The sequence below is a fragment of the Schistocerca gregaria genome, chromosome X, assembly GCF_023897955.1.
Source record: "Schistocerca gregaria isolate iqSchGreg1 chromosome X, iqSchGreg1.2, whole genome shotgun sequence".
In the NCBI taxonomy this organism is placed as follows: domain Eukaryota; kingdom Metazoa; phylum Arthropoda; class Insecta; order Orthoptera; family Acrididae; genus Schistocerca; species Schistocerca gregaria.
In genome coordinates, this window is record NC_064931.1 from 126428180 (window position 1) to 126443837 (window position 15658).

The 15658-nt window shown below is 44.0% G+C and overlaps 1 protein-coding gene and 1 pseudogene across 2 annotated transcripts in view; one reads left to right on the forward strand and one right to left on the reverse strand.

The window, feature by feature from the left end:
* Positions 1-15658, reverse strand: part of LOC126297828 (bone morphogenetic protein receptor type-2) — a 367974-nt gene that overhangs the window by 183159 nt on the left and 169157 nt on the right. The gene's annotated exons all lie outside the window — the stretch shown is intronic.
* LOC126299943 (5S ribosomal RNA) lies at positions 5206-5324 on the forward strand (annotated as a pseudogene).

The window sequence follows — 15658 nt, forward strand, 5'->3', positions numbered from 1 at the left end:
AGTTCTAAGTTCTAGAGGACTGATGACGTACGATGTTAAGTCCCATAGTGCTCAGAGCCAAAAGAAACTGTCTACATGTCTCCGTACGAGACCTGTTTCCCTTATCTCGTCTTCGCTGACCTTACGAGAAATGTGCCTTGACCACGGTACAATATTTCTGCAGTAAGCCATAAAATGCCGGTCCTCTAAATTTTCTCAACAGTGTTTCGCGAAAAGAACATGTCGCCTTCCCTCCAGGAATTCCAACTTGAGTTCACGAAGAATTTCCCTAATACTCGCGAGTTGGTCGAATCTACTAGTAAAATATTTAATAGCAAGCCTCTCAGTTGTTTAGATGTCTTTTTTTAATCCGAGCTACTGCGGGTACTAAACATTCTAGCGGTACTCAAGAATGGAACGCACTAGTTTTCTACGCGTGAGCTACACTTTCCTATAATTCTTCCAATAAATCGAAGTCGACCATTCGCCTTCCCTACTGCCGACCTTACTTTCTCGTTCCATTTCACATCGTTTTGCAAGGTTATGCCAAGATATTTAATCGACGTGGCACAGTAAGACAAGACAAAGCTAATACCCTAATATATACGTTAGAGGATTGTTTTTTCCCCCTCACCTGCGTTAGCTTACATTTTTGTACACTTAGGGCAAACTGCACTGATCACACAAAATAGAAGTCCCCTGTGACAAGGGAAGGGTCTGACATAATGGTCACCCATTTCTATTGTTTTGCAAGGACATTCTACACACATCAAAAAATGTTTTGCCAAGGACATTCTACACACATCAACAAATGTTTTGCATCACCCCGGTTACCAGAACTCCTGAAGACAGACATTGACTGTGGATGTTGTATTGGCCCCATTGACTGTTCAGAGATGTCACTAAACCCGCCCAAAGATGTAAACAACCATGCATGAACAGCGCCTATTAGACGGAGGGGTTCCGACAGCCGATCAGTTCCAGTCATTCCACTAGGAAGGGAGTACACAGCTAGTGTTGTCCGTAGTACAATCGTGCCTAGACGGTCAATACCAAGGTTCGATCGCGTCCGCATTGTTACTTTGTGCCAGGAAGGGCTCTAAACAAGGGAAGTGTCCGGGCGTCTCTGAGTGAACCAAAGCGATGATGTTCGGACATGGAGGAGATACAGAGAAACAGAAACTGTCAATGACATGCCTCGCTCATGCCGCCCAAGGGCTATTTCTGCAGTGGATGACCGCTGCCTACGGATTATGTTGAATAATGCTTTTTGTGCAGCCACAGGACGTCGTGTTACGACTCAAACTGTGCGCAATAGGTTGCATGATGCGCAAATTCACTCCCGACGTCCATGGCTAGATCCATCTTTGCAACCACGCCACCATGCAGCGCAGCGCAGTACAGTACAGATGGGCCCGACAACATGCTAAATGGACCACTCAGGATTGGCGTCATGTTCTCTTCAACAATGAGTGTCGCATATGCCTTCAACCAGACAATCGTCAGAGACGTGTTTGGTGCAACCCCGACAGGCTGAACGCCTTAGACACACTGTCCAGCGAGAGCAGCAAGGTGGAGGTTCCCTGCTGCTTTGGGGTGGCATTATGTGGGGCCGGCGTACGCCGCTCGTGGACACGGATTTAACACTGTCGATAATAAAATATTTACATTCGAATGTTCTCGCTCCAGGTTGCAAGTGACAATCGACTTATGATCGAAAGCTGGACCAGCAAAGGACAATAGTAGTACTCGTGGAACGACAGATTATGGAAAATTATTGCCAACAGTCTAAGTATGCCTACAAGAGAGCACTGGCTCATGTGGACCGATGATTAAAAAAAAAACGGCGAATGAGTACCCGGCAAAACATAGGAATGACATCATTATTGCATAAAAATGTGTGAAACTTATAACAGCCTTAAAAAAAACACTTTTTTACTGATGTGATGAAGCCCTAGGTGCAGGAGGACGCATTTCTTCTGTTAACTGAGTCTTGAGGGGATAAAAAAATCCGTAGTTATACGACGAGTTTTCTCAGGAAGATTGTCATCGTTAAGTATTGACACGATCATCCCCCCCCCCCCAAATACATTCCACTGGTGCAACTGTGCAATGTGTATCTAAAGTCAGGTAAAGAATTTGACAAAAAGCTTCAAAACAGGTCTTACACCATCGGCAGAGAAAAAGAAATCACATCCCGAGGAGTCTGCAGCAAAATGCATTCCACTGCACATCACCAGCTATACTAAGGCGTTACGCATGGTTTGCAGCCAAACTATGTGATGAGAGAGAACCTTTTATGAATGTAACCGAAGTCTGTTTTTGTACAGAAAATTTAAAACAACTACGTAACTGTAAAAATGAGGTGTTTATAACGTGAACAAGATGCCGAGAAAATTATTGCTCCCCTGTTTTTACGATGGACATGAATACTATGTTTTCTAAACCCTTGGTCATCTGGAACTCCCACATGTCACTTTCATTTCTCGCCAACCCCTCAGATCGCATAAATTTGAATGAAATAGGTGACGACGATTAGGCGCGGTCCCTTTCCCCTTGTGAATGCTGACTGACTCGTCATACACGTGAGCAAGCACTGTTTCTTCCAAGTCCGAAGTCCATACATTTCAATGTTCCCCTTGGTGGTTATATTGTGGTATTGTCGGGCCTCAAGCTCCGCTAGAGTGTTTGGCTAGACAACCAGTCAGCCCCTCTACAGTTTCCAGATGTTCGTCCGTACATGAAAATCATGTCTGCTACTTCCGTAACTGGGTATGATGTCACTTTACTAGGGCCGGGGCCCCACGAGAAATAAGAGACTCGCAATGAACTTGTGACGACAACACTAGTCGGCTTGTCCGCCACACTTCGTGAACGGTCGGCTCCGCACAGGACCCACGGGAAATCAATATGTAACTCAAATGCTACCGACTAAAGGTCTTAACTTTGTCGCGTGCTATCGAAAGCATGCACGGATTTAAACGCGCAGTAAAGAATTATTAAAGTCGTCTGAAATAGTCACTCGCTCCCCGCAGGAGTCAGTTGCTGGCGCTCGTAATGCCTCCAGTGTCACGTGCTGTGATTTACGCGCCACGGCCTGTCTTTCTCGTGGGCCCCGACTAGGGCTGAACAACTGCACAGTTATGTTTGTAAATACAAACTGCAGCCTTGCAGACTTTGTACCTAGGACTAACCGTGTCAGTGTCCGCATCGCGCTATTTGCAGTGTAATAGTAGATTTTTCTGCCTGCAAACCACCAACCCCTTCCATGTTGTACGCCTACATACGGGTATTTATCAAGTTTATCTATCCTACAATGTAAAGGACAGTAGGGGTTGAACGTATGTTCTGGTCCAACCTACTTCCACATTAGGTCAATTATTTGCCTCCACTGTCATAACAAGTGTTACGCAATCTAATAGCGTAAGCGTCCAAGGGAATATGTCGTCACAAGCTCTGGAGGCTAAAGATTTCGGGTTCGAGCACCGTCATGTGCAATTATTTTAACTTTCATGTAATTCAATAGAAATTTCGCAGGTCTATGACAATTAATTCATTAATTCACATACGCAGAGACCTGCAAAATTTCGATTAAATTACATGAAGGTTAAGATAACTGCACATGTGGGGGTTCGAACCCAGGGCCTGGTGGCAGAAGACCTGAGGGCTTGCAGACCTAAGGTCTCGTGATGTGGAGTTTCGTGTAATTGTGAAATGACATGAAAATTAAGACAACTGCACATGCCAGGACTCCAACCCGAAAACTTTAGGCTCCAGACCTTGTGACGTCATATACCCTTGGACGCTTACGCTTTTAGACTGCGTAGCAATTCTTATGACAGTGGAGACCAATTGCACGGATGTGAAAGTAGGTAGGGTCAGAAGTGGGGGTAATTGCCCAGATATGAAAGTAGGCTGGGCTAGAACGTACAATCACCCTCTACCAAGAACTAGGGATGGGAAAAGACGACCGGTTAAAACCGATACCGGCACTTTAGTTCCGAATAACAGGTATTTTTCGGTATTTTTTGGTCTCTGTTATAACAAGCGTTTCTTATTTTTACTAATAACCGGCTAAAAAACCTAAATATCGCTTAGCCATTGCAGCAGTGCTACCATTTTTGGTTTTCAAATAAACCTTATTAAACAAATGAATAATTTTTATGTGTAAAATTTCCATTAGTTTGAAATATTGCGTTATAACAGAAAATGGGAAAGGCGATCAGTGCTACTTTGATAACAATGCAGACAGCAGCTAGCAACAAACACGCGGCATAAGAATTGTTTGCAGCGTTGCTGAGATAACGTACATTTTACCATGTTGCGTGGCCTATTAGATGGTAGGAGTGTAAATTCAGTGTGCAAGACTTGCCCCATCTGGTTTATGTGGCGGTATCTCACTGGCGTCGTCGGACATCACACATGTTACAGAACGACACTATTCCTAATCTATAAGTATTTTATGAAGTGTGTATCAACGAAGTACAAGGCTCTATTTGCTTTGAAAGATTAAAAATGGCACAACAAATAGAAAGTACATGACCTGCTGCCAATGTCAACATAAAATGCCTTTATCTGCTTGTAGCTCTTGACAGGGTACAAATTAACATAAAAAATAGAATTCTTCAACCTGTTTTCACCCCTTAGTACCGACTATCCGTAATGCCCAAATGATGGTACGATCCTCGGTTACAGCATGATTTTTGAGCAGAATTTCAAAAAATTAGAATAAATATTTTTATTTATGTATCTCGAGACAGAGAAAGTCAAAACTTTTCAATCTGTGTTCGGTTTCTGCTTTTATTACAGAAAAGAATACGAATAAAAACCTAAAATTAGTTAATTCAAAAACTGATTATTTTGAAGGGTTTTAACAGTCAGATTAAGGTAGCGCTGGAAAGAGGGGAAAAAAAGAAATAACCCAAAACAGGCTGCTTCAGTGATAGCTGCCATCCATACAAGGAGCTACGTACATAATAATAATTCCACTTATTTCACTGTACAAGCAACAAATCATAGGTCTTAGTAATAACTGATAAATTTATCCCACAACACATATGGAATCACATTTCTAGACTCCGTCATTTTTGAACCAGGATTGCTCTTCACTTTCTCTCAACTTACGAAACTGAAGGGTACAAACCACACCGTTTTACCAGAACTGTATTTGACAATCGTCGACGTATACGTTGAAGCTCGTGAATGATACCGACCTTTCATTCTGAAGGCAACGACCTTGCCGCAGTGGATACACCGGTTCCCGTGAGATCACCGAAGTTAAGCGCTGTCGGGCGTGGCCGGTACTTGGATGGGTCACCCATCCAGGCCGCCATGTGCTGTTGCCATTTTTTGGGGTGCACTCAGCCTCGTGATGCCAATTGAGGAGCTACTCGACCGAATAGTAGCGGCTCCGGTCAAAGAAAACCATCGTAACGACCGGGAGAGCGGTGTGCTGACCACACGCCCCTCCTATCCGCATCCTCACCTGAGGATGACACGGCGGTCGGATGGTCCCGATGGGCCACTTGTGGCCTGAAGACGGAGTGTATGTTTCATCCTGAGGTCTTTAGCTTACTAAGCAGATATTTAAGCCACCTAGCCTCACAACACTAGTGGGAAACAAAAAGGCAGCACCTGTAACCAAAACGATAATCCGTCGCTAAGCACAGGGGCAAAGCGTGTGTTCATCTCAGACTGTGGTAAATTTGAACATACTGGTTACCAACAGACGTCCAAAAAAATCTGGCTAAAGACGAAAACCTAAACCAACCCTCAATGATGACCATAATTGATTCCGTTGAACACACCTCATGGATATCCACGTAATGTGACATTCGGTGATGAGAAGACGTTTATTTTGAATTTCGGCGTTACTGACAAGATCTCCGCTAGTCCGAATGATAATAAAGTATGGCTGAGCAGGTGTTTGAAGTTGGTCGGAAATCTGTGCGCAAGATAAATCAAACCTGGCATGGGTGTAGACCAGAATAACTTCCGATACTTGAATAAACATGGTGGAAACGGAGTTGACTCAGATTTATGTAGTGGGTTCGGCAAAAAGGAATTTCTATTCTGATCTAGCCAGTTTAAAGCCTCGATTTAAACTGAATATAGGACCTGTGTGTATCTTGGCAAGGAGATGGATGGGTCACTTGGGATTAGTGCGCTGAAAAATGCTATTCAGAAATCTCTGACTGCTATTTCAACTCGACTTTAATTCCCGATCGCTCTAAACTGAGGGAAAAAATCTAACATTGATGATTTTCGTGACATATTTCAACATATTTTAAGGATATTTAAGTGTTGATCTGACAATGATTTCTTCAGTATCTCTACCTGCAATCGACGCGTCTTTCGTCGGTCAAATTACGGTTAAAGCTTGCTAGTAGGCGGCTTTGCTTGAAGCAGTGCGCGTTGCTAGAGTTTTTCTCACAACGTCTTCTGTATTTCTGTAACCCCGTCTTGCATGTCTGTTTCTTTGTTATTGTAACATAGGACTGGTTTAATTTTTTTTCTCCTGGACGTATTTATGTATTCTTGTTGGGTTTTATATATTGAAAGCAGTTGCGTACACCGAGTACATGCCATGTTCTGTCAGATGCGAAAATATATAAATTTTTACAGGAAGAAGTTATGTCAGAAGAATTGCTATTGCTGTGGCTAAAGGAACAGCTAGACGAGAATATTCACATAGAGGAATAGTATTCAGGTACCAACAGACAATCTGAGCACGAAGAGATCGACACGGCAACATAGCAGTCTGACAACGATTCTGCAAACTGTTACAAGTGGTAAGGTCTTATGGGACCAAACTGCTGAGGTCATCGGTCAAACTGTTACGGAAAATAAAACGGTTCAAGAATGAAGTGCCTCCAGCAAAAACTGCAGATCAGAATAATGTCTCGTAGTTTCCAAGTGTAAAGGGAGAGGTATAAAATTCGAAAGCCGTTCTGGATTGATGGAAACTATTTTTTCCAGACCCTGTAATTGACCGTATTGTACAATACCAAACCAAGAACTATTAGAATGGCAGCAGCAGCTTATTCATATAGTGCTCGAGATACCCAAAGAAAGATTTTGAAGAATTATCCGTTTTCCTTGGTCTTTTACACGTACTCTCCAGATCTGAAAAAAAGTCGCAGGAAGATGGACCTGACTCAGTCTGGTGAAACGGGAATGAAGTTCACCTCAGTTGCTCACTTACTATGATTCTATCGAAGCGCTGGTAGGAGAGATGATGAAAATTTAATGATAAAGTTTGTAATCACTGCATATTTACATATTTTTAGGTTAAGTAATACACATGTTTCATTTAAGAGTCATATATATTTATAATGTGTTACTAGTGATGAAGAGAAAAGTTACGTGATAAATGTAGCTTTGTATGGAACTTGAAAGCTGAAAAGTGTAAGAGTCATCTTTGTTACAAAAATCTACAACGGGAGTTCACGCGTGACATCCATAGGTGGGATCAGTCGCGGGTTAACACCAAAGACAATCAATTGCAAAGAAAATAATTCTAGACACATTGTGTTTGGAACTGCAGCAACTGATTACCAAAAAGTAATCTTGAAACAGTCGATTCACTATTTTATTTATTGTCAGTCACCAGTCTAAGTTAAACCATATTCATATCGAAATAACCAAGGTGAGGTAGCAGCATTGGGAGTACTGATAAAATACCTTACACTAGGTAATAAACAACGTGTGATGTATAAAGAATAAACGATGAATTTCCTAACAGATGTTTTTAAGTGACGAAGCGCTGTATAGTTTCCATAATACACTAGCTCTGAAGTGTTAAGTAGCTGTTCCTTAGTATAGTTTTTATAATACAATGATGCCTTTCTGTTAAGATTCATGAACCACACAGAAGCATGTTCACTTTCACGTAATATTGTGTCATACGAGGCAAGTGAACATACGCGTTATTTTCCTACGATCTTCAAACAACACTGGATAAAAATGCGACATACCAGCAAATAAACTTGTTGTTAGCTGCAAGACACGAATGCCTTTATACTAATTATATCTACTGTAGTCACCTCTCGCGGATTCTCGGTAAACATTTTAACTCTCCGCAGTGAAATGACGGTATGGAACTCACTGTACAGCAGTGTATGATGTTCGGGAGTTTCCCCCTCTGAAAACGCATCACGAGCACGGGGAATGAGCGCAGCGGCAAGCCGACTAAGTGCCCTCCTCTACGAACCGCATAGTCAGCCAAATTGGCACAAATGACTCGCCGCGAGGACGCAGCAGCCGAAGCGTCCCCTGCTCAACAAATGACAACGCCAACGAACGTACTGGAACTGCTTATACTACGCCAACCTAAAGACTATTCCTGTAATTTCTTAGTCACCGGCCTAGGCTTTCATCGTTCCAGTTTTGGTTCTGTCTAAATTACCTATCTTCACCATCACCTCAGTGTTCCTTTTCGACACACAAAGTATCCGATTTTCTTTTATGTTTCACTGATCTGCTTACAGTGGTGACCTGCTTCCTTCAGAAACATCAGTTGCTTGATTGATCGATCTATCGATACCTCCTTCCTTCAGAAACATCAGTTGATTGATTGATTGATCTCTCTCTCTCTCTCTCTCTCTCTCTCTCTCTCTCTCTCTCTCTCTCTCTCGTTGTTGTGACGATTAAAACCATGCAGGGTGATTCAGCTGTCACTCTTGGGGTCGTTTTATGCAACTCGCAATGTTACAGCCGACTTTCATAAGCTACGCATGAGGTGTTCATATTTTCTCGCTCGTTACGCGCAAACTATGACCTTACCGAACAAATGAGCACGACTGCTTGTAAGAAATTTAATGTACTCAAATATTGTACCTGGATAGGTTTTCCTGGAGGCCACAGTTTTTGAGTTATTGAAGATCAACGTGCAAATCCTTGTGTGAAGCGGCTTCCCCGTGTCATTTTACGCCGCCAGAAACGCCATGTCACGTGTGTACGCTTAAATCTCGTGTTAATACGCAACATATATTTTAGATCAGTTAACTGCAGTTTTCATATTTACACTACTGCAAATTAAAATTGTAACACCAAGAAGAAATGCAGATGATAAACAGGTATTCATTCGACAATAATATTATACTAGAACTAACATGCGATTACATTTTCACGCAATTTGGGTACATAGATCCTGAGAAACCAGTACCCAGAACAACCTCTGGCCGTAATAACGGCCTTCATACGCCTGGGCATTGAGTCAAATAGAGCTTGGATGGCGTGTACATGTACAGCTGCCCACGCAGCTTCAACACCATACCACAGTTCATCAAGAGTAGTGACTGGCGTATTGTGAAGAGCCAGTTGCTCGGCCACCATTGACCAGACGTTTTCAATTGGTGACAGATCTGGAGAATGTGCTGGCCATGGCAGCAGTCGAACATTTTCTGTATCCAGAAAGGCCCGTACAAGACCTGCAACATGCGGTCGTCCATTATCCTGCTAAAATGTAGGGTTTCGCAGGGATCGAATGAAGGTTAGAGCCACGGATCGTAACACATCTGAACTGTAACGTCCACTGTTCAAAGTGCCGTCAATGCGAACAAGAGGTGACAGACGTGTAACTAATGGCACGTCATACCATCACGCCGGGTGATACGCCAGTATGGCGATGACGAATACACGCTTCCAATGTGCGCTCACCGCGATGTCGCCAAAGACGGATGCGACCATCATCATGCTATACAGAGAACCTGGCTACATCCGAAAAAATGACGTTTTGCCATTCGTGCACCCAGGTTCGTCGTTGAGTACACCATCGCAGGCACTCCTGCCTGTGGTGCAGCGTCAAGGATAACCGCAGCCATGCTCTCCGAGCAGATAGTCCATGCTGCTGCAAACGTCGTCGAACTGTTCGTGAAGGTGGTTGTTGTCTTGCAAACGTCCCCATCTGTTGACTCAGGGATCGAGACGTGGCTGCACGATCCGTTACAGCCATGAGGATAAGATGCCTGTCATCTTGACTGTTAGTGATACGAGGCCGTTGGGATCCAGCACGGCGTTCCGTATTACCCTCCTGAACCCACCGATTGCATATTCTGCTAACAGTCATTGGATCTCGACCAACGCGAGCAGCAATGTCGCGATACGATAAACCGCAACCGCGATAGGCTACAATCCGACCTTTACCTAAGTCGGAAACGTGATGGTACACATTTCTCCTCCTTACACGAGGCATCACAACAACGTTTCACCAAGCAATGCCGGTCAACTGCTGTTTGTGTTTGAGAAATCGGTTGGAAACTTTTCTCATGTCAGCACGTTGTAGGTGTCGCCACCGGCGCCAACCTTGTGTGAATGCTATGGAAAGCTAATCATTTGCATGTCACAGCATGTTCTTCCTGTCAAATCTCACTTCTGTAGCATATCATCGTGGTGTAGCAATTTTAATGGCCAGTAGTGTATTTCCTGCAGTAGCTTTTGGGTAAGCAGAGTTTATAGTAAGAAGTAACTGCTGACACATCCATTTTCAATAGAATAATTTGTACCATTTTTTACGAGGTGGGTATTGCGGTCTCATGTTACAGTGGGGACTCTGCAGTGCAGATTTTAGTGTGTGTTTATTCTCCTCGTTATATTTTGCGGATATTCCAGCCTCTGTTTTGCGGGGTCTGCTAGTACTTTCTAAGTCAATCTTTACTACTTTATATTTTTCCATCTTACATCAATTTTTAAGTAGTACGATATGGCTAGGGACTGTGCTTATTGTGAGCGGACCAAAGAGAATTGTCTGCTGCCGTAATGAACTGGAAGCTTCGTTGGCTACCGTCGACAGCCTTCCTGCTATTGCATAATGCTGCCGCGACACCGGGGTGCCGGTGGCAAGACCTGGGGCACCTTTGGTGCCGTTGGAATCCCCCAGTCACCTGGACTACTCTGCGTCTTCCGATACCCAACATCTGACTGGTCCGTAATCACTCGAGGGTGAGTTGCGGACAGTGGTGGGTTCGGCTGTTACTGGGCGGAAGGCGAAAGTGGTTAGTTAGGTTGAAGTAGTTCTAAGTTCTAGGGGACTGATGACCTCAGTTGTTAGTCCCATAGTGCTCAGAGCCAAAGCACTGAAGCTCAAATAGTTATAGGTACAAAATGGTTCAAATGGCTCTGAGCACTATGGGGCTTAACATCTGTGGTCATCAGTCCCCTAGAACTTAGAACTACTTAAACCTAACCAAACTAAGGACATCACACACATCCATGCCCGAGGCAGGATTCGAACCTGCGACCGTAGCGGTCACGCGGTTCCAGACTGTAGCGCCTAGAACCGCTCGGCCGGAAGTAGTTTACCTTGCAATGAAATTGAAGTAGATAGTTCCTGCGAAATAGTATGCGTAGAGGTTATACGTGAAAATCGGACTAAACTATTAATTGGATCGCTTTACCGACCCCTGACTCAGAGGATATAGCTGCTGAACAGTTCAAAGAAAACTTGAGTCTCATTTCAATACAAAATTGTTAAGGCTTTCGTGGCCACCGTCTCGGGTTCTTCGGCCGACGGTCATGTAATGATTTTACTGACGTTTCAAATAGATGCCACACTCATACAATTATAGTCGGTGGTGACTTCAATCTAGCCTCGATATGCTGGAAAAATTATACTCTTAAGGCCGGCAGCAGGCATAAAACGTCATCCGAAATTGTACTGAATGCTTTCTCAGAAAATTATTTAGAACGATTAGTTTATGAGCCCACTCGAAGCGCAAAAGGTTGCGAAAGTATACTTGACCTCTTAGGAACAAATAATCTTGGACAAATAGGGAGTATCCTGACGAATACAGGAATTAGCGACCACAAGGCAGTTGCTGCCAGGCTGAATACCGTAACACCTAAACCATCAAAAAGAAACGCAAAGTACATATATTTAAAAAAACTGATAAAATGCTCTTAACGCCATTTTAAGAGACAGTCTTCACTCCTTCCGATCAGATCATGAAACCCGTAGAAAATGTGTGGAGCGATTTCAAAGAGATATATATACCACATAAATTAATAAGTGATGGTACTGATCCCCCATGATACACAAAACGGGTCAGATCGCTGTTGCAGAAGAAACGAAAAAAACATGCCAAATTTAAAAGAACGCAAAATCTCCAAAATTGGCAAAGTTTTGCAGAAGTTCGAAATATAGCGCGTACTTCAGTGCGAGATGCTTTTAATAATTTCCAACATGAAATTCTGTCTCGGAATCTGGCAAAAAACCCAAAGAGATTCTGGTCACACATAAAGCACACCAGTGGCAAGACGCAAACAATACCTTCACTGCGTAATAAGAACGGTGAAGTCACTGATGACAGTGCCACTAAAGCAGAGTTATTAAACAATGTCTTCCGAAACTCCTTCACCAAAGAAGACGAAGTAAATATTCCTGAATTCCAATCGAGAACAACTGCCAAGATGAGAAACGTAGAAGTATATATCCTCTGTGTAGCAAAGCAGCTTAAATCACCTAACAAAGGCAAGGCTTCCGGTCCAGATTGTATACCAGTCAGATTCGTTTCAGAGTATGCTGATACAATAGCTCCACATTTATTCACAACCGATATAAAAGAGTTACATGTTTGCATCTGTGACTATCCTTCAAAGTAGTCAGCGATGTGGAAGGCGTAGTACACCGTTAGCAGAGCCTGTTCTGTTGGTGCGAATGGAGCTGTCTACTGCCTGTAGAATCTCTGGAGCAGTTCTGAAGCGAATGCCACGAAGTGCTTCGCTCATGTCCGCAGCTCGTGGTCGTGGGATAGCGTTCTCGCTTCCCGCGCCCGGGTTCCCGGGTTCGATTCCCGGCGGGGTCAGGGATTTTCTCTGCCTCGTGATGACTGGGTGTTGTGTGATGTCCTTAGGTTAGTTAGGTTTAAGTAGTTCTAAGTTCTAGGGGACTGATGACCATAGATGTTAAGTCCCATAGTGCTCAGAGCCGTTTGAACCATTTGGTTCGCTCATCTTCGGAATTAAAGTTACAGGGAATGAAGTCCGGGGAGTATGGTGGATTGTACAGTACTTCCCAGTCCCATCGACCGAACAGAGCAGCCACAGCTCGCGCTGTATGCGCCCGCGCAATGGCGTGCAAAATTATGAGTGGGTTACGCAGAAAGTGTCGCCGCTTCTTCTGCAAAGCTGGTCGCAGGTAATACTCCAAAAACTAACAGTAATACTGTGCATTGAAGGCCTGCCGTGGAGGAACCTAATGCGTTAGGATAACACCATCACAGTCGAACACGAGAATCACCGTAACTTTAGACCGCTCCATTCGCACCATTAACTGAACAGGCTCTGCTAACGGTATACTGCACCTTCCACATCGCTGGCAACGGGTTCTACACAACGCTGGTGACTACTTTGAAGGACAGTAACAGATGCAAATATGTAACTCTTTTTTACCGGTTGTGAATAAATAGTTGCCACTATTTAAGTTCCAACCCTCGTATATACATCCGCTCGCTCACAGAAAGATCCGTACCTAAATACTGGGAAATTGCTCTAGTCACACCAATACCAAAAGAGGTAAGTAGGAGTAATCCGCTGAATCACTAACGTCGATTTGCAGTAGGGTTTTGGACATATACTGTGTTCGAACATTATAAAGTATCCCGAAGAAAACGATTTATTGACACCATAGTCAGCACGGATTCCGAAAATATCATTCTTGTGAAATACAACTACTGCTTTATACTCATGAAGCAACGCAAGCTATCGACAGGTGATGTCAAATTGATTCCACATTTTTAGATTTCCAGAAGGCTTTCGCTACCGTTCCTCACAAGCGTCTTCTAACCAAACTGCTTGCTCAGTTGTTCGACTGGATTTATGATTTCCTGTCAGAAAGGTCACAGTTCGTAGTAACAGATGGAAAGCCATCGAGTAAAACGGAAGTAACATCCGGCGTTCCCCAAGAGTTTTACAGGCCATCTATTGTTCCTGATCGACAGGCGTATTAACGACACAGAGTAGCCGTCTCAGATTGTTTTCAGATGATGCTGTAATTTACCGTCTTGCAAAGTCATCAGATGACCAAAACGAATTGCGAAATGATTTAAATATATGTATGGTGCGAAAAGAGGAAAATTACCCTGAATAAAGATAAGTGTGAAGTTATTCACATGAGTACTAAAATAAATCCGCTAAATTTCGATTACGCGATAAGTCACACAAATCTGAGGGCTGCAAATTCAACTGAATACTTAGGGATTACAATTACAAATAACCTATATTGGAACGACCACATACACTATGTGATCAAAACTATCCGAACACCTGGCTGGAAATGACCTACAAGTTCATGGCACCCTCCATCGGTCATGCTGGAATTCAGTATGGTGTTGGCCCGCCCTCAGCCTTCATGACAGCTTTCACTCTCGCAGGCATACGTTCAGTCAGGTGCTGCAAGGTTTCTTGGGGAGTGACAGGCCATTCTTCACGGAGTTCTGCACTGAGGATAGGTAGCGATGTCGGTCGGTGAGGTCTGGCACAAAGTCGGCGCTCCAAAACACCCCAAAGGTGTTTTATAGGACTCAGGTCAGGAATCTCTGCAGGCTAGTCCATTACAGGAATGTTACTGTCGTGTAACCACTCCGCCAGAGGCCATGCATTATGAACAGGTGCTCGATTGTGTTGAGAGATGCAATCGCCATCCCCGAATTGCTCTTCAACAGTGGAAAGCAAGAAGGTGCTTAAAACATCGATGTAGGCCTGTGCTGTGATAGTGCCACGCTAAACAACACACGCTGGCAGATGACGTTGACCGGGCATTCGCCATACCCACAGCCTGCCATCCGATCGCCACAATGTAATTGGAAATTTGTGGTAAAGACTTATGGGACCAAACTGCTGAGGTCATCGGTCCCTAAGCTTACACACTACTTAAACTAACGTACGCTAAGGACGACACACACACACTCACCCATGCCCGAGGGAGGACTCTAACCTCCGACGAGGGAAGCCGCACAACAATGTGTACCGTGATTCGTCACTTAACACAACGTTTTTCCACTGTTCAATCGTCCAATGTTTACGCTCCTTACACCAAGAGAGGCGTCGTTGGGCATTTACGGGCGTGATGTATGGCTTATGAGCAGCCGCTGAACCATGAAATCCAAGTTTCCTCACCTCTCGCCTAACTGTCATAGTACTAACAGTGGATGCAGTTTGGAATTCCTGTGTGATGGTCTGGATAGAAGTCTGCCTATTACACGTTACGACCCTTTTCAACTGTCGGCGGTCTTTCTCAGTCAACAGACGAGGTCGGGTCGGCCTGTACGGCTCAAATGGCTCGGCTGTTACTGGGCGGAAGGCGAAAGTGGTTAGTTAGGTTTAAGTAGTTCTAAGTTCTAGGGGACTGATAACCTGAGCTGTTAGTCCCATAGTGCTCAGAGCCAAAGCACTGAAGCTCAAATAGTTATAGGTACAAAATGGTTCAAATGGCTCTGAGCACTATGGGACTTAACATCTGTGGTCATCAGTCCCCTAGAACTTAGAACTACTTAAACCTAACCAACCTAAGGACATCACACACATCCATGCCCGAGGCAGGATTCGAACCTGCGACCGTAGCGGTCACGCGGTTCCAGACTGAAGCGCCTAGAACCGCTCGGTCACACCGGCCGGCTCGGCCTATACGCTTTTGTGCTGTACGTGTCCCTTCACGTTTTCCACTTCACTATCACATCGGAAA